Source organism: Bicyclus anynana, chromosome 4, assembly GCF_947172395.1.
Source record: "Bicyclus anynana chromosome 4, ilBicAnyn1.1, whole genome shotgun sequence".
In the NCBI taxonomy this organism is placed as follows: Eukaryota; Metazoa; Arthropoda; class Insecta; order Lepidoptera; family Nymphalidae; genus Bicyclus; species Bicyclus anynana.
In genome coordinates this window covers 18,558,401-18,585,882 of record NC_069086.1, presented here as the reverse complement: position 1 = coordinate 18,585,882, position 27,482 = coordinate 18,558,401, and the positions used below count along the sequence as shown (strand labels likewise).

The 27,482-nt window shown below is 36.2% G+C and overlaps 2 protein-coding genes across 8 annotated transcripts in view; one reads left to right on the top strand and one right to left on the bottom strand.

Annotated features, from left to right (window-relative positions):
• The window catches only part of LOC112051403 (ecdysone-induced protein 74EF), a 249,748-nt gene that overhangs the window by 179,292 nt on the left and 42,974 nt on the right, over positions 1-27,482 (bottom strand). For 5 of the 7 annotated variants that reach the window (XM_024090026.2, XM_052891429.1, XM_024090029.2 and 2 more), the window contains exon 2: positions 18,500-18,579. The gene's annotated coding sequence lies outside the window, so the exon portion shown is untranslated. Of the gene's footprint in view, positions 1-18,499; positions 18,580-20,139; positions 27,480-27,482 lie in introns of those variants that run through there. The other 2 variants (XR_008252435.1, XR_008252436.1) reach the window with 1 other exon arrangement.
• Positions 1-27,482, top strand: part of LOC112051405 (U7 snRNA-associated Sm-like protein LSm11) — a 58,828-nt gene that overhangs the window by 28,622 nt on the left and 2,724 nt on the right. The gene's annotated exons all lie outside the window — the stretch shown is intronic.

The window sequence follows — 27,482 nt, the reverse complement described above, 5'->3', positions numbered from 1 at the left end:
GACTCAGTGAAAACATATTAATAATTCATCATTAGCCTATTTTAATGGCTGACTCTTATGCCCGCTCTTCACGTTGGCCAATACTTTGGCGAATATGTATGTACCACCAACTTTTCTGAGTCGGTACCTAAAACTGGAACTAATGTCGTGGCGGTTGTCATTTTGCAAAACATTATATTAAAAGCGCGACAACAGCGCCACCCTGACCGGGCCTGATAAGATTGTGGCACTATAGTGCGGGTGTTAAAACAACCACAATGTTGGCCAACGTCAAGAGCAGGGATTAGATTCATTAAAGTCCGGCCGCTCAGAGATTTTGTTTCTGACACCTGTAAATGTCAATGAGATATTAAAATATCTTTTATTAACCTTGATAACAATAAAACATTAAAAATTTAATAAATATGCCAACTTACATAAACGTATTAATTTTGGGTTAAAATTATTTACAATTAATTAACAAATATTAAAAGGTGACATTGACAGATGTCAGAAACGCAATCTCTGAGCGGCCGGACTTTACGCAGCCTCAATGTGGCTTGGTGATGATGATTGATTCTATAACATCACTGTCGTGATCACGGCTTAGCGTGTTCTTCGAGCCACCACTACGAGGGTATAAGACCACCAACCATCTAGATCAGTGCCAGGGCACGAACCCGGAAATCAAGATCTGAAGTAGCCTTTAGACCAACCAGGTAGATCATTAACAATAATATTAATTAAATAATCAAAAAGACCACTATCTAAAAAAATAATAGGATATCCGGGACCATGTCATTATCACAAGACTAATCTAATATATTTCATAGGTTGATTACACTGACGATTTATACTGTTGATCATGCTAAAGAATTAGACATACCTAGGTCATCACATCTGCATGTCCTATTAAATAGTAATTCATAGAAAAATATCAAGTCAACTAGACACCGATTTCATTTCTCTTTTATAATATACTCTCGTAACTGCTTATCCATTTCTGTAATACCACTATTACCGGACAATATAATTGAAATTACTCAAATTACAGACTTCCTACAATTTTCAACTGTAAAGTAAATAATGTATAATTGGATTAATGACTGGCTTCGACGATATTGGTGTAATATTAAAGTGCTTTTTTAAAGGACGAAGTTGTAATAATTACCCCATTTGACACGCTCACTTTATAACTACCTTTATCTCAGATTTCATTCTATACAAATAAAAAAAATTGAATTCTAATTTTGTTTTAATAGATTTTGCAATTTGCAAAAGTGTACAAAAAAGGTGTGTGTAAAAAAAACTATTTCCCAAAATTGTGATCTTTCCTTCCGGCTAATTTCTGAAACGGCTTGGCCGATTTTTACTGGCAGATAACTCATGTTATAAAGAGTAACATTGGCAATAATTCATCACGCGGGAACGGAATCTACGCGGATGGAACCGCGAGGCTTTGGGTAGTATAAAAATAAAATAACAAAAGAATCCTTCGTATATATCTTGATGCGTTAATTAAATACACAAAAGTCGTGAATATCTCGTTAAATACCACGGAAGCTTTACTTAATTGAGGTTGCAGTATGCAGATTTCAACAACTTATACGGAATGCCAGAATCTAAATTGATATAATGTAGCTTAAAATTTAGAGGACGAATATCCAGACAAAATATGCGATTACTATTTCCGGCTCCTTCTGATTATTCCTTTCTATATGCTACTAGTTGAAGTATGGTACAGATGGCCATACTTAATGGTATGCTCTCTTTGAAACTTTTTTGAATTTTTATTTTTATCGTCGTATATTTTTCATTTCATAATCTAAAGAAATCTAAAACCAGCATCCTAGTCTATGCGTTTTGGAGCTGCTATACAGATGCACGTCGTAACTTTATTGTTTTACCCCTGAGGGTGAAAACCACTTTTGATAGATTCTAGTCCTACCCTCAAAAGAAAACGTCAACCTGACGTCAGCCCTAGAATCTTTTAGTATTGTTCATAAGATATAGATAAGGCGAAGATTAGAGGAGTGTCGTGTGGCGAGGTCTCGGCGGAGTCAGTGGGTAAAGGTCAATGTTGCCGTGTTGTCGCTTTATTGACTCAACAACGGCTTTGGATTTTTTCCGTGAGAGCGCTAACTACTGTGACATTGGTCATAACTTTGACGGTCACTATAACAGAACGCCTTGACGGAGGCTTCAATTTCTTTGATAAAATTGTGTATGTTATCTGTATACCCATGTAGACTGGCTGCATTTTTAATGGCTAAAGCGTAGAATAGATTTAAGTAATTATGATTCAAAATCATTGGAACATCAGAAGGTAATAATTTAGCTAGACGATTAGATGAATATTTGTTAGAAAATCCTTTCGTCACTTCGATTAGCTTACATACTTTACATTACTTACAATAGCCTAATAAAAAATTAAGTTTTCTATTAAATAAACGGTCTCCAAATCTATCTATCCGTTTCGTGGCTATGCTACAGACTGACACGCAGATACTCATACAGCGACATTTATAACATAGCTCTTTTACGTCGAGGATTAACAAGCCCTAAATTTCAACGATTTTCTGAAATCCGAAGTTCTTGACTACAGTTTTTGTTTGGAGTTGATGGAGTAGTTCTAGAGACTATTGTCGCATCTACCCCCAAACGTAGTTTACCTTGGGAAAATATCTAAAAGCATGCCTAATATTGTTTAAAAAATGTATTAAATTTTTTCTCAATTTATTTACCGAATTTACTAGAGAAAATGAAACATTTTTTTGTTATTTAATAGCGCCTGAAAGAAATCATTATTATCAACAATCGTCGACCTTCGGCGCCAAATCGCTTTGCATTGTGCACCGAAAACCAATGAGGAAGGAAGGCGAGGCGGAACCATCAGCCGTGCATAAACATCTCCCGCAAAAAACAATCCGGAATCAGTACTGGCCGACCTTCGGGTGGTACCGGAGAAGGCCGGGCCCTTTATCCAGTGATATTAAACTAGATTGATAACAGCTCGAGTACCCAGACAAGGTCGCGGCCCTAAATCGATGAGTAAAGGTCAATGTTATCGAATTGTTGTTATTGTATAAGAACGAAAGAACGCGTGGAATTTAATTTATTTCAGACTAGCAGACGCCACGCGGGTCCACCCGCGACAATCTTTACTCTGAATATTAGTATAGATTACAAAACATGTATATTCTTTATCACCAACTTCAATAGTTATTGTTTCCTCATGCAAATTGTTTTGCCCTTTACTATTTATTATGCTATTATATCCTGCTAGTCTCCCGATTTCACCTGCTCTAAAGTCATTTTTCATCAATGTATCTAAAAATTACTTTCATGTGTAAATGTCCATCACTTATTTAACCGCCTTAAAGTTATTTTTTTTTTCAATCTTACCGGTAATTCCAGAGATTAACGCATTCAAATAAACAACTAAAATAAACATTATATTACTTTAGCTTTACTATATTAGTATAGATAATTATGTATGTTTGCAAGAAATACAGGCCTCTGGGGTAAACCCGTATTTTTTGAAGGACAAACACATTCGCAGCTAATGGACTAGTGTCGTATTTATAAATACTTAATGACTAAAACAGTTCGTCAAAGCTGAAATGATTCAACATTTTAAATGACTAACATTTTTTTTTACTAGATTGCTCTTTCTTCTTGTTCTTTGGTAAACGTAGTGCAGTGGTATGCGCGGTGGATTTACAAAACGGAGGTCCTGGGTTCGATCCCCGGCTAATTAGTCCAGGTATAGCTGGTGGGAGGCTTCGGCCGTGGCTAGTTACCACCCTACCGGCAAAGACGTACCGCCAAGCGATTTAGCATTCCGGTACGATGCCGTGTAGAAACCGAAAGGGGTGTAGATTTTCATCCTCCTCCTATCAAGTTAGCCCGCTTCCATCTTAGACTGCATCATCACTTACCATCAGGTGAGATTGTAGTCAAGGGCTAACTTGTAAAGAATAAAAAAAAACGGGTAACTTTAGGTGAACTATAAACTGACTGATATATCAACACGCAGTTCAAATTGCCGGGGCCAGCGTCATGTAAAATTACATACGACGTAGGTATATTTACACAGTACGGATTTTAGGATTTTTTTTTAAATTTAGCTCTGTAAGGTTATCAAAAAATCAGAATCTAATGCAAAGGAAGTCTTACGCAAGTTGCTTATAGGCACAATTCACTGATATAAATAATAAATTAGCGTAAAAATAGAGCTTTTGGCGTAAAAAGTACGCGCTAATTTTATTAACTACTATAGATCTTAAGCACAACAGATTTCCTCCTTTTTTAGGTGAGTTGCTATGTTAGTTAAGAAACCAGATATAATAGCGTTTAGCCAAAAATATGCCTTATGACATATTAATTAACAGAATATTTCCTCGCATAACCATAATAACAATTGGTTGCACAAAATTGATTGTTTAATTAAATCGATACGAGGCTCGAGCGTGAGGCAAAAAGTACGGAAGTCACGGCTTATGAGTGCATGGTATTAAGTCATTGCCAATACTCTCTGGCTGTTTCCATAACAACGAAGTAGGGCTGATTTACTTTCAAACTAATATAGACGTTGTTGTGGTAACAATACAGTCAAAAATTCTGTTGTGCTAAAAATTTGAGGGGTGAGTTTTCTTGATATTTTTTACATCTCAACTTAATTTTTATTGATTAGCAATGTCAATAATTGCTCTGAGTTCTTAGACGAATGAATAGAGTATAATCCGAGGTTCAAAAGAAAAACCAAGGGCAAAGTTATTATTAATATAATAAAGTTATTATAATATTTTATTAAAATTATTTTAATTGCCACTATTTAGGTCGCTGCACTTGAAAACATTTGTAATTTCAATATAAAATTATAAATAAAATATACCTAATGTTTTTTTATGCAAGATAGGCTCGCGTTTGACCATGTTCTCATCTGATGGTAAGAATAGATATAGTCTAAGGTGGGACACGCTTGCCTTGTATTTAAATGATACCCAAATTAGAAGAATCAAGAAATACAGACTTGGGAAGGGTATTCCAAACCCTAGCCGTGCGTATGAGAAAAGAAGAAGCAAAGCGTTTTGGTACTATTCCTAGGAACATCAACAACATAGAGATGAAAACCCGATCGATATTTGTTGAGTTAAGCATATACATATTACAACAGCTAAATGACATGAAGGAAGTGGATCAAAAACGATTTGCAAAATTTAACGATTAAGTTGATGATTTGGACACAAGACATAGACAATAAACCTTGTTTTTACTGCCGCTCGTTGTAGCGATCTAGCTGGATTACCTCAACCAATGTCACCGGACAAAAACGATCTGTAACAGCTGCCCGTGACCGTGGATGGCCAAAACCGAGAACAGAGGTTAAGGATATTGGGCGCATTCCCAAAAATAATAGCTATTTAGGTTGTACTAACACTATTTTGCTATATGAGGTTTTCATTTGGCTAACGTCTCGGAGAACACAATTTTTAATCTTTATTCTGTCTGAAATATTATTTTTAAGTCATTATGAGTGACCCTCTGACCTCTGAGACTTATTTCGTTGATGAAGAATGAAAATCGTAAATGAAATAACTGAAATTCCCAAGCGTCGGCATACAGGCCAAATGATCGGGGGTTTTAAAGGATTCAAGAAATTAGGGTGAAAGCACATTATGAACGTAATATGCGCCAATGAATTAAAAAGTAATGTAATATTATCGAAAAAAAAATGACGTCACTAAATAGCTATAGTCATTGAGGTAATCAAGCATGCCGGATTACCCGCGCCAATGTCACCGGACAAAAGTGTTATAAAAACAAAACTGTAGCAAGTGTCCGTGACCGTGGCTCGCCGAAACCGAGAGTGCCGGATCTGGAACACTGACTTGCGCAAGCGCACCCACCGTATTTGCACGCGGCCGCGGGGCCACGACCTCGTCGCTTATATCGCATCTTCATTTAATCACATACCCCTAGTATGTGATTAAATGAAGATGCGATATAAGCATGCGCTAACGCATGTGTTAAGAAAATAAACAATTTTCACTTTCAATTATTTGAATTATTAATTGATTATGAAACACGGCTAAAACTCACGTGATATTAGGTCGGAGTATGCCCGACCTAATATCACGTGATATTAGGTCGGGCATACTCCGACCTAATATCACGTGAGTTTTAGCCGTGTTTCATAATCAATTAATATGAATAATACTCACGATAGTTTAAATTCTAAAATATTTGAATTATTGTTAATTTGGAAGCATAGATCATTTTGAGACAGATTGCGTCATTCATACAGATTTGTTACGGTTTGTAATTTTATATGGACTTTCGTTTGACAGTCAGAACTTTTGTTTTTAGGGTGTCTGAAGAAGTACGAGCACATAACACCTAACAAGAGAATCGTAGCGAGTTACAATTCTTTTTTGTTAAGCGTATTACGAGTATATAGACGACTACGAATTCCAGAAAACAAAACTTTGTGTTACGTTTGTGAACATCAAAACTTACTCTAAATCAAAAGATGGATAATAGCTGTTATATCAAAAGCTCAGGTATGTTAAACTAAGCCATAAAAGTTAAGATATCTTGGTAGTTATTTCTGAGCGGTGTCAGATAGAAGTCAGCGGTGCGTCTAGCGATGATCAAAGAATCGTGGCCTAACTTGTGTGATGCCTGTCGTGCTCCTGCATTAAAGTCGAAATAGCCGGCATCACCTCGCGGATTCCTTTGTTTTATATTTAACATTGACCTTATGGATGTGACTCATGGTCTGCCTAAATAAAAAAAAAAAATTTAACTTTCTCGTTTTCATCTCATTGTTACGAGTTTCTTTTATGATCCCGTATTTTATCGTGTGTTCCAAATGTTGCTATATAAAGCATTTCAATCTAGAAGAGGTAATCTATCAATTCTTATTATTAACAAAACTACTCGGAAAATTTTCAGGACTTATGTGATCTATATAATAAACGTTAGCTTTAGAGTATTAAAGCTTTGTAAAAACTGATTCATGTGTCTCTTTTGATGTCATAGCTGTTTACCTCACTCAGAATCATTCCTATTTCGAATAAGTGTAACAATCGGTGAGCTGATTTTTTAAATTACGCATTAATGTCTGCATTTGGATGTTGTAATATTAGTGGTGCACAACGTAATAGTAGTTGTAATTCTAAACAAATTTAAAGAAACAGGTTCGCTTTATTAGCAGTGAGTGAGTAAAAAGCCGATAATATCATACCTTCACCTTAGCTACTACTCTACGCTTCCGCGTGCCGCGCGTCACCGTTCACTTTCACTGCGGCGACGTGGTGGGACTGCCTGACTTAGACACGGTAGCAACCAGACTCACTTTTCAAAAATATACCTTATTATGTAAGAAATAAAACACAATTTTCAAGGTTGCAAGGTTTAAAAAATTTTCGAGTCACTATGCTCGTATACAATAATATCCTCTACTTCATGTTTGGTTAGGTAAGGCGCAATCTCGTTTGGTGCTTTAAGACTCTGAAGGCCGTACGCATTGGCTCTATCGTTGTTTACTTTCTATAGCGGTCAATGGTCAATGTTTTTGGCATTTCGGTTATATATTGGCTCTGGTTTATTCAAGGTCGGGTTTTTTATTACTATGTAGAGGTAGTGTTCAGATTCCATAGTAGAATTATATTTTGAATTTTGCACCTTTGTAGAAAAAGCAGTACAAAGGTGTAGTAAAAGTAAAAATCCTGTTTAGCAAAAATAAAAAGTACCTACATATTGCTACGGCAAATACTTCAAAAATTAAAGTGATTTCATTGAGTGATATTTGTGACTATCTGAGACCTTTGTCTGAGTTTTTTCATTTCCTGGAGCTTACTCATATATTTCTCTCAATAAAAATATTTAGCCAGCATTGTTGACATGTCAAAATTGTCCTCTTATAATCATAATTTGTTTTCTTTAATCGCCTTTAACCACTTTGCGAAATACGTATTGCATTTACATTACGAATAATTGACAAGAAAGAATGATTTATGAATATTCCTCATCCGAGGACCTTGGCTCAAACATTCTCTATCGGTTACTGTAACCTCAAACTTTGAGCTTTTTTGACTTCTGTAATTGAGTCTTTCTTTTAACTTTCAGTTCTCACTTATTTTGTCAAGAATTTAAAACATGTTTTCTTCTTCTTTCGCTTTTTCTTTATACATTCTTATATGCTTGTATCTTTGTTTTCAATGACTCTTTCTGTAATCTATTGCTTTATTTTTTTTTATTTTTTAAGTGGCTTAATGTTTATATATTCAGGGCTATAAAGCTACAAAAATAGATCAATCTTATGCAACATCAAGTATGTTGGTTTCATATCAAAATTGATGTCATAATATTTGTTTTTAAGACTCATGCCTAGGATTTCTTCGTCAAAGATAACCATATGCCCAGCTAATAGATTTATATTCACATCTTATTTTATTTCTTCTAAGCCGTCAGTAATTGTGGTTGCAAATGGCGGCGTGCCGGCGCAGCGCGACTTGCATATTTTGTACACTTTCTCTTGGCACTTGAGCTCGTGAGAACGTGACGTGTGGACCAACTGGCTTCTATGTTAAAACCACTAAAATTCGCTTTCTGACCTAACTGTAATTGGTTTTGGTGCTTGATACTATATTTTCCAGCTCCAGCAGTGGCTTTTATCCTTTTGCATGTTGGAACATCCTATGGTAATTATAATCAGAGGCAAGTTTAATTGAAATATTGTCTAACTCTAAGTTATTTGATCGTTTTCTAGAGAACAATCCATTTAAGTAAGATAATCGTTTTCAAGTTTTCTGGCGCACTTTTTCAATGTGACAAATACCATGCAATGTATAAAATACTTCTTAACATTGTACTCTTTTGATCTAAACAATACTATAAGAGAAGTCTTGTGGCTAGTAGTTCTACTTTAATAGGTCTGATGACGATCATTATCACAGCTATTACCAATTAAACTCATAGACTCATCAAAACATTAGTGTCTTCTCATTAAACAGTCTGTTGACTCATTCGGAAGCTTCTCGTATGTTACGATTACTTCAATGGCGATCCCTTTACCTTGTTAGCAGTTCAGTTATCTGGATAGCCTTAGTTAGTGCACTGCATTATGAAACAAACACTTTTTCCTTACGTTCATGGTACTTACTATATATAGGCTGAGTACAAACTGTAGACAGTTGAATTTAATTTAAAATACATAACTTTAGTACTGTACTACTATTGAGAAATATGGGAAGTTATTATCGAAGCCAGAAACAAAGCGATTCAGAATATAGTAATATTGACCTGAACTTATTACTAAGCAGGGGAAGTATATTGACCTGCAAAACAATGTGTACAAAAACTAATTTAAATAGTGATGTTGTAAAGATATATTTGTTAGAATATGCTTTTCCACAATTAATAATATTGAACTGCGATTGCTAATTGTTATTTATCGATAGTCGTTCTTTTTCAAACTAAACCATTGTCTTGCAAGATTAAAAAAAAAAACAATCGCATCAGTAGATATTTGGCTAGGACGCTAAGTCTATAAACAGTACTGAATACATTTTGTATTTATTCACGTAGTTCGAAATGACGTACTGTCAATCCATCGATACCTTTTTGGGATAATGCCACCTTCTTGCACCTGTTCGCTCTTGATCATTGTAATTTATTTTCCTGTCCTTTTTTGTTTGTAGGTACAGTAAAAAGGAAAAACGAAATTGAGTGAATTATCCTTTCCTTGTACCAAAACATTTTTTTTTCTCGCAAGTCGCAAGAGTAGATTTTAACACTGAAGTTAATTAAATAAAAAGATAATCATTAAGTAAATTTTACTCATTGCTCAATCTATTGGAATTATTTTTAATAAATTTGACTCATTTGTGCAGAATCCATTTCTTATTTTATTGCACACTGTTGTTGCCTTATTATAAAAATTGCATTTCCTAAAATACCGTTTAATAGAAGTTCTATCTGACTTTGAATTATACTACAGTTATTATATAGTAAAAGATAAAAAAAATTAACTAAAACGAGGTCAATCAAAGTACTTTTAAGATAAACATCATTTCAATTCAGTTGTACTTTGACTCCAGAGTACCTTCTGTACTTTGACTTCCAAACAACTGGAACAGATTACGTAATAAGACACGTTTATTACGCAATCATATCATGAATTTTTGTCCTCGACAAACAAAACTAGCCATATCATCAATCAAGATGAGATGTCCATAGAACAACGAACGTTCGGTGACGAGTTTGTACTTGAAAAGGTACACTCAAGGTTCTGTCTATCGATTACACGAGCCCTTAGCCCTATCGTTAATGATTACACACACACTCAACGGAATAACTTGTTCAAAGAAAAACATACTCAAATGTTATTGGTTTTCAGTTTATATTTAAATGTAAAGAAACAAATTGAGGAAATACACGAAGATATAAATTCAAATGGAGGTCGTATGGTGATTTAATTTGTAGGCTATTGTCGATAATGTTATTTTTGTTATTTGGTCCATGACTGTTATATAATTTGCTTGTCTTACGTGTTCTTTCTTAGATGAATGCAATGATGTATACATATAAGTACGTGTGATAGATTTTCAACAAACTAACATTTTAAATGCGTTTTCAAAATCAATTTTGTAATATTAAAAAAATTTTAACAAAAACTTTTTGATGATGATAAATTTAAAATTTTCCCACTTCGCCCGTACGATATGATTTTAAATAATTGAAACCATGGTTGTAAATTAAATTGTAATGGATTAAGAGGATTTCTAGTCATACAGATTTTTTTATCCCACATGGCATTCAGTAACCGCTGTGATGACTGAATTTATGTCTGAAAAATTAACTTATAATAACTCACAAACACAAACATATAACTCAATTACTATTTTTATCAGTACAGAATATATTTGCTCAGAATCCTGCACACAATCTCGGACCTACTCCCTTCGGAGGCCCAATCCAATCTTTGCCTTGTCTAGACCGCACGATGTGTATTTTTACAAGAAAGTATTAAAATAGATTTTGTACTCGTATTATAATTTTATTAGGGTTGACAACTAACTTTGGCTAAATAATATAGAGTTTACACATTTAGCATAGCATAGTAAGGCAAGTTTTACCTTTAATTAACTCTTAGGACAAGCGGCGTCAGTGATATAGGAAAAAACTTTTATAGATATTCTATAGTCGGAAGACGATTTAGTTATAAGCGTAGTAGCAAATTGACACCCGTATATTAAAAACATTGCATCAAGATTTAATATAATTGTCATTTACATGATGATCTATACTAATATTATACTTCAGTACTGATATTATAAAGAGGAATGATTTTATTGTTTGTTTGTTTGTATTGAAAAGACTATGTGGATGAAACCGCGTGGCATCTGCTAGTAATTTATAAATTTGCTTCAGCTTTGCCAACGAACAGTTTTGCTTAACACAAAGGCGTCTGTCTGTACACCAGCCACTGCAACCAAACCCAAACCTGATTCGGAAAATAGAATATCTATACCACATTTAAAATTTACACTATACCATTTAAGACTGCATTATCACTTAACACCAGATAAGATTGCAGTCAAATTCTACCTTGTCATTCTCTAAAAATTAACTCTAAGGTTTTTTTTATTACAAAAGGGCTGGTATTATACAGTACATAGTAGAGATTTTGACCTTCGTTACATGGAAAGTTTCAACGGAGCGTGTGTTACTCACACACACTATGTGTTGGTATTTCCACGCCTCAGTTACCTTTTAACCTTGCTATGTATGCTGCGGTGTTGCATTCAATGGAATAATTAATAAAAAAATATATTCAAAAGCTTACTTCAAAACCTTTGAAGGTAAGCTATTACTTGGCGTGTGCACACACTCACACATAATACATACACACACATAGTACATAAGTTACGGCAAAAAGTTATAGAATCAAAATCCTACATAAAATAGACTAACCACCAAGCCTTCCCCCTTTTTAACATGGCGGCTTATATATGAGTTAGGATCTTGGAAACATGGATTTCAGTTCCACTGAGCATCTCCACTGAGTTTTATTTCTTAAAGTATAATCCTTATTTTTCAATACGAGGATAAAACCTAGCCTATAGCCTTCCTCGATAAATAGGCTATCTAACACTGAAAGAATTTTTCAAATCGGACCAGTAGTTCCTGAGATTAACGCGTTTAATCAAGCAAACACTCTCCAGCTTTATAATATTAGTATAGATAGCTAGTTCTGTAAAGTGCACAAGTGAAGTGGAGTGGAAATTAGTAAATTACCTATACCTACCTGATCAGCATTTTACGCCCTTATCACAAAAGTTCTAAAATACATTATAGTGTTTTATATTATTCAAATTTTCGTAAATAGGTATAAATTAAAGTATGAAGGAATTGAATACATAGTTTCAAGACATGTTTCATCCCCTTCTATATTCACTTTTGCGGCAAAAGCACGAACGACTGCAGGACATACGCCTTTTGTAGGGACTTCCAAACATCACGATACTGAGCCACCTGCATCCAGCGAATCCCTGCGACTCGCTTGATATCGTCAGTCCACCTGGTGGGGGGTCGACCGACACTGCGCTTTCTAGTGCGGGGACGCCATTCCAGCACTTTGGGACCCCGACGTCCATCGTCTCTTCAAACTATGTGCCCCACCCATTGCCACTTCAGCTTCGCAACTCGTTGAGCTATGTCGGTGACTTTGGTTCTTCTGCGTATCTCCTCATTTCTGATTCGATCACGCAGAGATACTCCTAACATAGCACGTTACATCGCCCGCTGTGTGACTCTAAGCCTTCTTATGAGGCTCATATTTAGCGACCAAGTCTCGGAACCATAGGTCATCACTGGCAACACGCACTTTTATCTTCAGGCACAATAAATCTAACAAACAGGCGGACAGATAGACTTACTTTCACATTCATCACTAGTATGAATGGCAGCCCTAGTGCAGCATTGGTAGAGACATTTGGCTTGGAGTGGCAAGGCGAAGGGCGCCGGGCTCGGCCCAGCGCTCGGCGGACAGCCGACAATGTGATGCAATTAATGTTATCATATCGCTACATGGTACTCGCTTGCTGATTATGAAACGCGGCATTTTTTAATTGTAACGTATTTATGACGTGCAAACTGTATGTTTGCCTAATTAATCCTAACTTTATTTCCTGCAACGTAAAAGAATGGTGTTCGAAGTTTACCGCACTCATTGCTTGGCATACGATAAAAATGATCGTGTGTGAACATTGTGACCAACACACCATCAGTTTTATCAGATATCAAGTCGTTAGTGCTGCAAGCATGTGGGCTTATTGGTTGGTGGATGGATACCTCAATGTTTAGTTATGTAAGTATTTGTATGTAATTAATAGAATGAATTTTGAAAAACAAAAATTGAAATTGAATATTATAATATTGATAAAAATTGAATATTATAATATTTGATATTAATAATTATTATTATAAACGAGCAACAGTTGAGTCGGCTTAGACAAACTTGACGTATCGAAAGTGCTTGTAAATTAAGCCTACTTGAAATAAATGAATTTTGAAATGATTTGCTATATTGATGGTAAGTGCTCCCCTAGGTACCTCGGGGAGAACGTTAAGCCGTAGATCCCATTAAAGATCATTTTACGGGGGCCTTTTGGTAGTGATTATTACACAGTCACGACATTGTCACCCTAAAACCGCCAAATCGCATTGAATAGTGTCATGGGTCTCAGCTATTACCAGTAGAGCTTTTTGTGAGAGAGCTCGTTCGGGGAAGCACTATCGCTAAACTTATTTCTGCAGCATTGCTGTGTTTGTGTTTTGGTCTAAACTGCAACTTTGCCGATGTAATTACAGGCACATGAGGCAAAGCACTCACACCTCTAGTTGATAGACATAGGAAATGTTCCTAGCATGCCGTGTCAGGCAATGTTATGTTTATAGGCGATAGTTTTCTACCTTCTATCAGGCAAAAGACAAAAGCTTCAAAACATTATAGATATAGGCCCAGTAGGCTAAAAACCAAGCTGATTAAAATGAACTTATAACCCGTTATATTTGCAACTAGGCCCGCGACTTCGTATGCGTGTAATTGAGTTAATCACAAATTCTATAGATTTTTCCGAGATAAAAGTAGCCTATATGTTACTAAATAATCTCTTTTATCATTAAAAAATCCATTCAAAGATTAGGCTATAACTAAAAGCACTTTTAAGTAAACGTTATTTCTTTTTTCTTTCACTTGACAAAATACAGTTATTAGAAAATTACAGACATACACTTCAATTTTATTTATATGTATTGTTGATACAACTATTTATCAATCTACTCGTAATGCATAGTGTGTTATCCTTGGCTCGCTACGCAGCAGCGAGCAGGAAGTGTTGTGTTGTGCTAACACAACACTCACAACAACAACAGGCGGAGGACATTCGCGCGTTATCACGGAGGTCAACGATGATTGGTTCAGATAACGGTAATACTATTGATACATTGGAATTAAATATATTAGCTATAATCGATTTAATTATACTCCGCTGAGCCGATGGATGGGTCCTAAGGTGCTGGAATGGCGACCCCGCAGTGGAAAGCGCAGTGTTGGTTGACCCCCCACTAGGGGGCCGATGACATCGAGCGGTTAGCCCGCTGGATGCTTGCTTGCAATTTCGTGATTAATATTTACATTAAAAAATCATAATGTTAACTTTATAATCGTAGAGTAAATATGGTTTGCTATTTTTTTTTAGAAAATTCGCGATATTGTTATGAAAACAAGATTATTCAAAGGGCGATTAGATAAAGTATGGAACATTCCATTCACATAAATAACACTTGTACAAATACTGAGTTAACTGTTGCCAATAATAAATATATCAATTTAAATGCAGGAACTGAAAAGTGAAAAATAAAAAGGAAACTTTTTTTAAGATCCTGAGTCGGACTGTGAAATGAGATTTTCTTTTTTTTTTTAGAGAAATCCAACTGCAATCTGGAGTTGGGAAGTTGGTGGTGTTACATCACTTTACCTCAGAAGCATATTGGACAGTCGGTCCCGGTCATTATCATTAGCAACTGATAGAGTCACTTTATAAGCCGGCCAACCCGCATTGAAGCACAGTGATAGGTCTAGACTCTAAATTACCTCTCCTTTTATAAGTTTCCGTCCAACTAGTCGTAAAAACTGATACTGGAATTCATAAAATATATTGTAGGGACTCGTCTAGGAAATCATTTACACGCTATGTGTCGAATTGAACTATTATATTCTCCTTCTAAATCGGACCGCTTTCTGGAACAAATTCGCTCACTTTGCCCGATCTTGGGCATCCGACTTCTTGATTGGCTCTCATGTCAGCGCTTACAACGTCAAGCCAGTGCTTTTTGGGACAGCCTCGGAGTTTGTTAGTCCCAGGGTCTCAAATTCAACTACTATGCATTTTATAAACAAACTGAAACCCCTAACTCGATAAATGTTAGCGGAGTGTCGATGGAGTGTCCAACAGGCAGGGCAAATGATCTGTCGGTGAAGTCCGGTTTCAGTTATAAATTCGGACTCAACTGCGATTTCTATAAAGGTGGAGCTGTTGAGACTTCTATTTGTTGGTCGGCACATGTCATGCACATGTCGCGCAAGGTACATGTGACCTTAGGCGAGCGGCGTGGGCACTCGTCCCTACACCTGCCGCGGTAATTGTGCATGTCCCGGCGTTGATTGTAAAATTGCATCTCAATGCTCTTCCTACAGACGCGTTCCCACAGCGTGCCACGGGGCCGAGGTGATGCAATATATTCGTGTATAGGGGTTATAGTATAGCAAGAGTGTTTTATGGCGAGTGGCAGTATACACAGATGGCCGAACGCATGGGAATTCTTAATAAGAAATTGCGTATACGCGTGATCTTGATACTGCGCCGGTGACGTATACCTCCAAAATTTAATAAAAATGTAACGGGGAAATGTATAAACCAAAACGCAATCCACGCAGACAAAGTCGCGGGGGTTCGCTCGTATTATTAAGCAGAAAAGTTCGTTTGTCTGTATGTATGTTTAAAATTCCTAATCTCTGAAACAACAAGCCGGATTACAAAAGTTATTTTTGTATACGCCGGACTCCTAAGGAGTCTCGTACTCGTAATTAAGCTCCTAAAGGAGTAACATGCTTAAATTACTTCTATAGAAGCTTAATTATTTAGGAGCTTAAGACATTGTAACAGGGAAATTGTATAACAATCTGTTCTTCAAAATAGGAAGGAGTTTCCATGAGAACAAAGTTGCGGGCGTCCACTGGTTAAGATTATAAGAGGAGATCGGTAGAAGTAGTATGAGCCTACGCCGTTGAAAAAGTTCGTTGCTGACACGCGGATGTGTAATCGTGCGTGCGGGGAAGTGAGGTGCATCAGTCGCGGGGTTTTCATCCATCGCTACATGCCCCCCGGACCGCGCGGACCATCGGGAGTATTACGAACGAAGTTGCCAAGCTATAGCAATCAGCACCTCACAGTTCGCTCGTGACGCCGCGGTGACGCCGTGACGCCGTGACGTGACGCCGCCGCGGGTGTATGCCCTCGCCCGCGACCTTGCTCGGAACAACTTTCCACCCGGAAAACATTGAGCCATTTTTATCACCCGCCGGCGCTCTTGGCTGCTTTTATGCGGGTGCCCTTTTTTGGACCTTGTTTTGACTTGTGTTTCATATACATTTATATTTCAGTTAATTAAGAATTGTTTGTTTGTAAATATTTAGGTGGGAAATTTTACTGAAATTACTGTGTAACAATAAAATTTTTACTTTATTTTATTGACAGCTAGATTTTCAATTTGCGCCATATTTTGCTATTATTTTTAATTTTTTTGTTATGAATTACGAGTATTTAGTATTTAAATATTTGTATATTTTACATTTTATTTATCACCGACCTCAAAATAGGAAAGGTTTTATAAGATTGACGCGTGTGTCTCACTTAAACCTCTACAATTACAATTATTAGTAGGAAAAGTGTTAATGTTTTGAGAATATAAATTGCGTTAATTCATCCATAGATCGTGGCGGACCTCATAAACGTCCTCGCTAACTGATCTTCCTCAACGCTAACGGTTCTAACAGAAATGTGTGTTTATTTAAATGATCACAGCCAGTGGAAAAATATCAGCGGTGCGCGCGGGCCGTTTTCGGCCGGACCTTGGATGGTACTTACGAATTGAGTCGGCCGCGCCCGAGGTCGCGCCGTGATAAACATACGGGCGTGTGTGCTGTAGTGTGTCATAAACCGTACGAGTATGTACAGGCTGTTCGGCATTACGATGTTATTATAGATTTGTTCTTGGCTCTGTCACGGGCTTGCAAAACAATTAATAGTTCAGTATAAGAATGTTTAAATGAACATTGCAACAGTTTGTCACTAGTTTTATACGCTGAAAGCTGAGATGATTGTTGTTAACTGCTTCTGTAAAATTCGTTGTTTATCTAAAAAGACGCGTTTATTACCATCAATTGATGTCTGACAAATAATAACTGTCAATAAGGTGTGTATTGCCCAAAATCATCCCCTAGGAAATAAAACCGTTTCGGTACTCAGTGACGTAACAAATTAAGCCAGGGTTTTTTTACCAGTCTGCAAAAAGCGTTATTTATTGATTTAACCTTTCGTAAATCCGCCTAATCGTAAATGTTGATGAACTATTTGTACTTTGTGAAAATGCAGCTTTTAATGCACGCCATTGACGATCAATTATTCTCATGTTTCTGCAGCACCTACGACTATAACTGATCGTGTATTGGTCGCTGCATGTATGACGGCTCGACTTATGAAACGTCTTTGCTGCCGTTTGCGCTGCAGAAACGTGAGAATATTTGACCGTATATGACTGACTTTAGCTTCATGTTTTAAGTTTTAACGCATTTTAGAAACTTTATGAATCAACCTGTATATGCAGCGTGAGTAGGCCCGATAGAGTTATAGGTCGGTCCGGATAAGCGGGTAATGTCCTTGATCAGCTGGGCCGGCGCTGGGAACTTTTAAAATATTTTGGGCTACGAGGAAGGAATGATCAAATATTTCTTTTCGTGTCAAGGTGACATCATTAGGTAAATGATTTGACGGCATCGACTACGATTTTCAACTGTTCCTATTTTCGTAAGGACGCTTTAAAGTAGGTATGTTACCTTACTTTTTCTATTTGCACTAGTTTTTTGTGTTGTATTTTATCATTGTATTTTACTCCTTAAAGGAGAATATAGAAGGAATTTAAAGCTTGGACCCATCATGTTGCCTCAATGTGGATTGTCGGGCCCGTTAAAACGACCATTATTGCTACAATATCACCTGCTGATGTTAGGTTAGGACGATGATAGCAGCGTGCTAATTTAGGTGAGGTAGTTACAGATTATTTTTCATTCGATATCTCTGTCTGATTTTACGCGTCATTGTAGGTCTAGTAATTTCACAGAAATAGGTGTACTTAAAAAAAATCGATTTTATAAAAATCAACTTACTTGGTTAGCTAATAGACGTATACACGATGGAAGGCAGTGGTTGATTTGAACACATTTGGTCGCGCCCGTCCCTTTGATATCTGCAACAATGTGAAAACTTAATTGAGTGTTAGGTTTTATAAGGATTTTTGGCGAAATTATCTTTTAATTTTAGAGAAATTTGGTAACACTGAAATTGGGAAGCTAGAAATAATATTAAAAAAGAACAGTTCTTTTAAGTGTTTAGCGTATATTTATTTCAAGTGTAAGTATTGCAACATTAGGATTTCTAAGTCAAAATTTATTTTTTCTTGGAAATCATTTATTAGCAGAATTCCGCTATATAATAATTGTGTATGTACGTCGTTAGTGTATATTGCATTTTTATTTAATCGTTCATTAGTCGTACATACAAGTATTAGCCCTTATTAAGGGCTACGCAATTATATCAAGATACTGACAGCCCAATTACAAAATACTTCCAACACTGTAATCGCTTCCGCGTACTTACTGTGCTCTATCTATGAGATATTAGTATATCTGTTATTTAGGAGCCTTATTTTATATTGTTTGTGTTTATTATTATTTCCTGATACTTAAAATTACTAACAGCAAATGTTATCTATTTGACTAGCGGCATTAATTTTTTTATATTATACATTAAATATTAAAAATATTATGCAGCTTTTTAAAAAGCTTAATATTGTTGAGTATTAACTTTGAACCAATGACATAGCGATGCTGCTTGGCAGCGGGACTTCCCCAGAGGTGCCTCAAAAAAGTCGAAATCTTACTGTAATTATTATAATATTTAAACAATTTTAACGTTGATCTTAATAACAGAGATTCATGGAAACATTTAGCTTCGCTGTCTAAGTTAAAAATTAACGATTTAAATACCTCTGACTCTCAACATAATCCCTTAGCGAGAATAATTCAGTTAAAAATGTTTGACGGTAGAAAATAACATGAACATAAACACGGTGGTGGTTGGACTTCCCCATATCAGTTGACATACAAAAAACTCTAAAAGCTTTTTCGATTTTAAATAAAGCTTTTAATTATAAAAAAAGCTGTAGCCGTAAAAATATTATTACTTAATATTAACATGTTTTTTATATTCATAAAAGTAAATAAATGATATTAAAAGCCTACTTGTAATAAGCGAAATAAAATTGTCAAAAGGCACGAGTACATTGCCTTTTAGGCAGAAGGCACTAATTAACGTCTAATTATAAACTTTCGAGTTGTAACCAACGGCGTTCGGTGCAAACTGCATCAGATTATTATTATCTAACTCGTATATACGTATAAGTAGTTGTCAAGAGCACTTGTCCGGATGGGCTATATAATTATTATATTTATATTTTAATTAATGGTAATTTATATATTGCAGACGAGACTGATTGTGTGAAGTTGCTAGAATCGTACCATCACGCGAATAGGTTTAACTATACTGTTAAATTTCGCACTCTGAACGTCGTAAATCTGGGAAAATTGACATATTTTCTTGTACTCTGAGTAGGAGGATCAGGAGGATTTCTGAGTGGTTTATTTGCTATAGCAAGTACTCTAGTTGGTGGTAATTTACGTTAACTTCGATCGATAGCTTCGTTGGAATACACCCGGAATGATAAGATACGGGATAGGAAGGAACTCACGTGATCTTCGACCCGTTCTTTTGTCCAGGATGCGTCCACCATAAGACTTAAACAGCGGGTGCGTGGCAACACAAAACAAGCAAAATTGATTCACAGTCTATTATTTATAAGGAGCACTCAACTTGTTGGTTTTTAATGATTTATCCACAAAACACACGCGTACACGGCTTTTTGTGATGGCGGTAAAATATTTCTCAGCGTGCGCACGACCAGCTCTCAACGAATTAGCGGGGCGACTCCAACCATTGTCGATCGCAGCAGGCGAACGTGCGTAACGTGAGATGGAAGATAGGGGAAAGGATAAAATGAAGCAGGACAGCTATCGTAGCTACACTTTAATTTCTACCATTCCCCCGTCTGTGAGCTACTAAGCTCGCAATAAAAAAAATAAAGAAAATAGCGAAAGTACATAATACAAATAAACAAATTATACGTATAAGTACTTAGAGACAAATATTTATGAGTTATAAATATTAATAGCGATAAATAATATAGTTAATAATAAAATAATTCTGATAAATTAATAGATATTTAATACAATAAGACACTTACTTAAAATAACGTAAGACTAGTCTATTGCGCAGGCAAAGGACAAAGCTTCACCATAGGCCGAATGAAGAGTCCAGTTTTAGTCTTTACTTCAGCGACTCTAGTAATCCCATCCTTGCCAGGGAATATGCGTGTTATAATGCCCAATGGCCATTGCAAGGGCGGAGCGTTATCTACGTTAATAAGGACCACAGTCCCTGCCTTAACCGAAAGAGACGTAGTATTCCATTTCTCGCGTGTTTGGAGGGTGTGTAAGTACTCAACCCGGAAGCGTTTCCAAAATGATTGAATTAGCGAATCTAAAAGCATAAATCTACTAAGTAACCGTTCCTTTTCACCACTAAGATCGGGCGCAGGTAAATACTCTAAAGGCACTCTATATAAAAAGTGAGCTGGCGTTAGAGCAGAAGGCTCAGAAGGGTCCGTACTCGCAAGGTAAAGCGGCCTACTATTTAATATCGCTTCAATTTGCGTAACTACTGTAAGCATCTCTTCATACGTCAAAATCTGCTTACCTATCACTTTAAAAAGAAGGGATTTTGCACTTTTTATGTTGCTCTCCCATATGCCCCCAAAATGGCTCCCAGTGGGAGGATTTAGTTTCCAGATTATGCGGCGTTTAGCGAGTTCAGTACTAAAATCCTTATAATACTCATCACTTTTTAATAGCGAAAATAATTCATCAAAATATCCTTTCGATGAAACGAAATTAGTCCCATTATCACTATATATAAATTTACAATTTGCACCAGATCTAGAGATAAATCTCTTAAATAAATTTAAAAATGAAGCGGAACTAAGATCAGGTGCAAGTTCAAAGTGAACTGCTTTGGTAACCAGGCATATAAAGATACAAAGATAAGCTTTTTGCTTATGTATACCTCGGCCTCTACATAGAGTAATGTAGAGCGGACCTGTGAAGTCCACCCCTGTATAGGTATAAGCGTTAGCCTGCTCTATGCGACATGGCGGCAAATTAGCCATAAACGGGAATATTTGCTTAGGATTTAATCTATAGCATTTGATACATTTATGTATGCGTTGTTTTATGGCGCGCCTCGCGGATAAAATCCAATATTTTTGTCTAGTTATAGAAAGTAAAATCTGAGGACCTGCATGTAAATTTTCACGGTGGTAGTAATCAATTAACAAATCGATTATATGACCTTTTCTAGGCAATAAAATCGGATGTTTATGACAATAATCTAAAGAGGAATAAGTTAAGCGACCACCTACGTGAAGAATATTATCGCGAATAAACGGATTTAATTTTTGAATAGCACGCGAACACGAAATTCCTTTTTTTAGTTTTTGAATATCCTCATAGAAATTTGTATTTTGAACAACTTCAATGACTTTTGTTTCTGCGACATTTAAATCTTCCGCGGTGATATGAATTCCTTTAGGTAATTTCTTGAGAAATTTCAATAAAAAGACAACCGATCTCAGATACTTATGCCAAGAAGAAAACTTAGTACTTAACGTCAGTAAAGGATGTTCATCTACACTTCGCATGACAAGAGATATAGATTTCTGTTCTGGAAGCGCAGAGGTGTTAGGTGAGAATTTCTGAACGGGCCATTGATTAATAGGCGATGAAGCCCATGTTGGCCCATTGAACCAGAGTTCATGGGTTAATAATTGCGAAGGCAATAGTCCACGAGATATACAATCTGCAGGATTCTCTATACCAGAAATATGATAGAGATCATCGGTACACAATAGTTCCTGAAACTGCGATATTCTATTAGCAATGTAAGTTTGAAATCTGTGAGGTGAGGACTTTAACCAACACAGAGCGACAGTAGAGTCTGAAAATACAAAAATATTGTCTACAGGTTGTCGCGATATTAAAGTATCATATACGTTGCGAACTAATTTTGCAAGTAATACAAGAGCGTTTAACTCTAGTCTAGCCAGCGTAACTAAACTAGAGGGAGAAGACACACGTGATTTAGAGCAAACTAATGAAATGATAGGTTTATTATCTCCATTTGTCACGTGTGTATAAATTACACAACCATACGCCTTTTCACTGGCGTCGGCGAATGCGAGTAAAGATAAATTAGAGTTATTTTCTACACCAAGGTGTCGCGGAATTTTAAGCTTTGATAAAAGAGGCAGCTCATCTATAAATTGTAACCAAGCCTCTATAATATGAGAAGGGAGCGTTTCATCCCATGACAACTTTAAAATCCATAATTCCTTAATTATCAATTTGGCGTATAAAATCACAGGCCCAACGAGTCCTAAGACATCGTAGAGTTTAGCAGTTGCGGAGAGAATAGAGCGTTTCGTCCATTTGAGCGAGGGGGGAGATACAAAAAAACTTAAACTATCATGAACGGGAAACCAATGTAATCCTAAAATCTTAAAGGTGTGTTCGTCGTCAAACGATATTCCTTCAGACTGTCGGTGCGTTTGAGGTATGTTACGTAATAATTCAGGAGAGTTACTAGTCCATTTAATTAAATCGAACCCTCCGGACTTAAACATTTGGATCAACTGCTCAGCCTTCTCTACTGCTTCTGAAGGATCAGAGGCAGAGGAAGCGAGGTCGTCCATATAAACATCTCTTTCGATTATCGCTGCAGCCGCGGGCCATCTATCCTTCTCTCTTTTAGCCAATTCGCGTAACGTGCGAAGCGCTAAAAAAGGAGACGAACGCAATCCGAAAGTAACGCGATTAAACTCGTAGATTTCTAGTGGTTCATTATTAGAAAATCTAAATAAAATTCGCTGAAATTTACGATGAGCGGGGAGAACTTCAATACATAAATACATTTGTTTCACATCTGCGAAAAAAGCGATTTTAAAGAGGCGAACGTTTATTAGAATATTAAATATTTCAGCTTGCAAGTTGCAGCCTGTATGAAGTATATCATTTAAAGATATATTAACATCAGTTTTCATAGAAGCGTCTAGAACAATTCCAAGTTTGGTAGTCGCTTTGTCGTCCCGTATAACAGGCCTATGAGGCAAGTAAAAACCAGGCATAATGCTTTCTTGAGGAGAAACCTTAGAAAGAATACCCTTATCTAAATAATCTTGAATAACTTCGTTATATTTTATTCTTAAATCAGGTGAGTTATTAAACTTCTTCTCAAGGTTGAGAAACCTTCTCTTAGCGGGTATATAAGAGTTACCCAAGCGAACCGGGTCTTCCTTAAAGGGAAGAGATACAATAAAACTGCCATCAGTTTTACGAGTAGTCGTTGTGACATATATTTTTTCACATTCCTGCTCTTCGGGACTCAAAAATTTCTGATGAGGAGCTTCTTCTACCTTCCAGAACCTCTCTAAGAGATTATCTAGAGGTTCACGACTGAAAGCGCAAAAGGCAGAAGTAGATATAAGCCCAGAAGCGATCGGCGCGTCGCCCATGATGACGTAACCGAGCGAGGTTTCTATAGCAGACGGTGAGCTATTCTCAGCGGTAATTTTATTAAAAAGCAAAATATCGCAATATAATTTAACACCAATTAATAAATCAACACAACCTGGTTCTGAAAAACTGTCATCGGCTAATGGAATATTTTTTATCAAGCTTTCTAGTGCGGACAAGTTTACTTTAGCATCAGGCAGTTGAGAAGTAATACCTTCTACCACCAGAGGGCGTATATCGTATACTTTGGTGTCATCGAAGCGTGAGGTGAATTTCAAATTAGAAATCCCAAGTATTTTTTGAGAAGTCCCACCTATGCCCTGTACTTCTGTAAAGCGATTTTGTGAATATACAGGAAGCGATAATTTTTTACAAGAAGCTATAGTAATATAATCACTCTGCGAGCCAGGGTCTACTAGACATCGCAGAAAGTGAGTGCGGCCATAGTTATCAATAACTTTTATTTTAGCGGTACCTAACAATGTAGTTGCGTTGCGTTCATGAAAATCACGAGAAATTGTACATAGCGATGTGTGTCCATTAACGGACGAGTCTTTATTCGACTCATTTTTAGCTTTTTGTGTAGCTACATCAGCGGGTATATTAGCGTAACAATTAAAATTATTATGAGAGTTAGCGGTTTTATTAGCGGGTAGCGATATAGAATGAGAGTGCGTTGCGTTTTGTGCCGTGTTTATATTAACCGGATCACTATAATTAAATTTATTTGCGTGAGAAAAACATAACAGAGACGAATGTCTCTGGTTACAATGAGCGCAATTGTGAGTCGATAAGCAAGAGGCGGTTTTATGAAGAGTGCTTAAGCAGTTAGTACAATAAGAATTATTTTTTACTACTTGAAATCGTTTTTGCGGCGTTAATTTCATGAAATTCGGACATTTATATAAGTGATTATGCTTTTCATTTTTACATAAAATACATTTAGAGTCTTTAGAGTTTTGAATAGACTCCGTATTCACAAAAGATTTAGTAAATTTTGCGATAGGCGATTTTTTATTATGAGGTTTAGTTGAAACGTGCGAATCAGATGGTTTACTATTACATCCTCTAGAAAGAACCTTACTTTGTTCTTTGACAAATTCTACTAATTGTCCGTAAGAAGGAATTTTTTCTTTGCGATAAGTTATTTCAAAAAGTTTCACCGTTTCGGGATCAAGCTTCAGAAGTGCGAGATGTAATAGGAAAAAATCTGTTAAATTATCCAATTTTAATTGTTTAAGAGCGTCGACGGAGGAGTTGAAAGAATTTAAAAATAATTCGAGACCAGAAGCGGTATTATTATTTAATGATTTAAAATTCAAAAGTTGATTTACATATGTACCAGCCAATGAACGAGGATCGTCATACTTGTCTATCAAATTTTTCCATATAATAGAATAATTTTCACCCGATACTGGCAACCCTGCGCACACGGATGCCGCAGAACCTTTCAATTTTCCAACTAAATAACACACTTTTTCACTGTCAGAAAGCGTTGGGTTATTATGTATTAAATTCTTGAATTGTTCATAGAATAGCTGCCAGTGAGACGAATCTCCCGAAAAGTCGGGTAATTCAATAGCAGGGAGACTGGATTTCATTGTGGGAAATTTAGAAAGACAAGGTTTTGTAGAATCATTTTTACTATGATAATAGGGTTCCAAAGATTTTTTAATAAAACAAAACATTTCCTCAAATGCGTTCCAACTTTGATAACTGATAACAGCGTTTGGATTTACTTTCATTTGCGCCATAGTATACTGATCCAAATTTAATTCAAACTCCTTACGCAAAACGTCTATATTGGCTGCCTGTACCAATAACGAAGGTAGTTTGCTACTGTCATCGCTAACTAGTAATGTCAAGTCGTAAATACCTTGTAAGCGGCTAAACATCATTTCTTTCTTCGCTTCTAACAGCTTGAGATGGCATTCATCTGCGCTGTAGCTTGCGGGCAAGACTTCTTTTTTACTCATGATGAAATATTAATTTGTAAATTAATTAAATAAAAGAAAGTAAATACTTCTTCTTTAAATAAGTGTTAAAAAATATTAACAAATAGCGTTATATTAAGATGTCAACAAAAAGTTACTTGAAATCTATTATAAGTATCAAAAGATTTATGCTATAAAATGGAATACTTCGTTTCTCGTAACGAATGAATGAATGAATTCGGAGTATGTACCGTTATGTACCTACCTACTAGTTATGACGCGGCGTAATAGTTTAGCGTAATTAGCGTATCGATTTTATTTATATAGCGGAACTAACCGAAGAAAACATCTTATTCTTCGATTATAATAAATATATATATGTGCGGAATAGTATATTATAACAATAATATAAAAATATAATACGAAATAAGAAATAGCGAACTTAGTACGTCACAACGGAGGTAGGTTAGACAACGAAATTATAGTACAAATCCGGCTCGAAGGACCAAAAAATGTTATGGTGGTAATTTACGTTAACTTCGATCGATAGCTTCGTTGGAATACACCCGGAATGATAAGATACGGGATAGGAAGGAACTCACGTGATCTTCGACCCGTTCTTTTGTCCAGGATGCGTCCACCATAAGACTTAAACAGCGGGTGCGTGGCAACACAAAACAAGCAAAATTGATTCACAGTCTATTATTTATAAGGAGCACTCAACTTGTTGGTTTTTAATGATTTATCCACAAAACACACGCGTACACGGCTTTTTGTGATGGCGGTAAAATATTTCTCAGCGTGCGCACGACCAGCTCTCAACGAATTAGCGGGGCGACTCCAACCATTGTCGATCGCAGCAGGCGAACGTGCGTAACGTGAGATGGAAGATAGGGGAAAGGATAAAATGAAGCAGGACAGCTATCGTAGCTACACTTTAATTTCTACCACTAGTGTTAGTTCAAATTTATATATTTAGGTAAATAGAATTATTATAATGTAGTGCTAAGTTAGCGAGCAAGTAATATTAGTTTTTAATGTAGATAAGTATATATTTAGGTAAATAGAATTAAGTTTTAGAATTATTATAATATAGTGCTAAGCTAGCGAATTAGGTTGTTCGTGTAAAGTTAGTTTTAACTTAAGATAATAAATAAATAAATTTCTAGACATACTCGTAGGCCTCTTGAAGGACTTCCAAACACCACGATACTGAGTCGCAAGTCATCGGTCTACCTTGTGTGGTGGAGAATTTCCACACGTTTTCTCACGATATTTTTCTTTCACCGTTTGAGACACGTGATATTTAATTTTCACACATAAATGCACACAACTGCAACGTTGGAGGCGCATGCCCCGGACCGGATTCGAAACCTCACCCTCCGGAATCGGAGGCAGAGGTCATATCCACTTTGTTATCACAACTCTTATATATTTATAAGGCAGTACAAATAGTTAAAATCTCGTATTGTATT